Consider the following 206-nt stretch of genomic DNA (forward strand, 5'->3'; position numbering starts at 1 on the left):
GTTTTTGTTTTTTGTTTGTTTTGGTTTGGTTTTTCGAGACAGGGTTTCTCTGTAGTTTTGGAGCCTGTCCTGGAACTAGCTCTTGTAGACCAGGCTGGCCTCAAACTCACAGAGATCTGCCTGCCTCTGCCTCCCGAGTGCTGGGATTAAAGGCCTATGCCACCACTGCCCGGCAACAATGTTTTTAACTTAAAAATGAGGAAAAA

Source organism: Alexandromys fortis, unplaced genomic scaffold, assembly GCF_014885135.2.
Source record: "Alexandromys fortis isolate MF-2015 unplaced genomic scaffold, M_Fortis_MF-2015_v1.1 scaffold_212, whole genome shotgun sequence".
Lineage (NCBI taxonomy): Eukaryota > Metazoa > Chordata > Mammalia > Rodentia > Cricetidae > Alexandromys > Alexandromys fortis.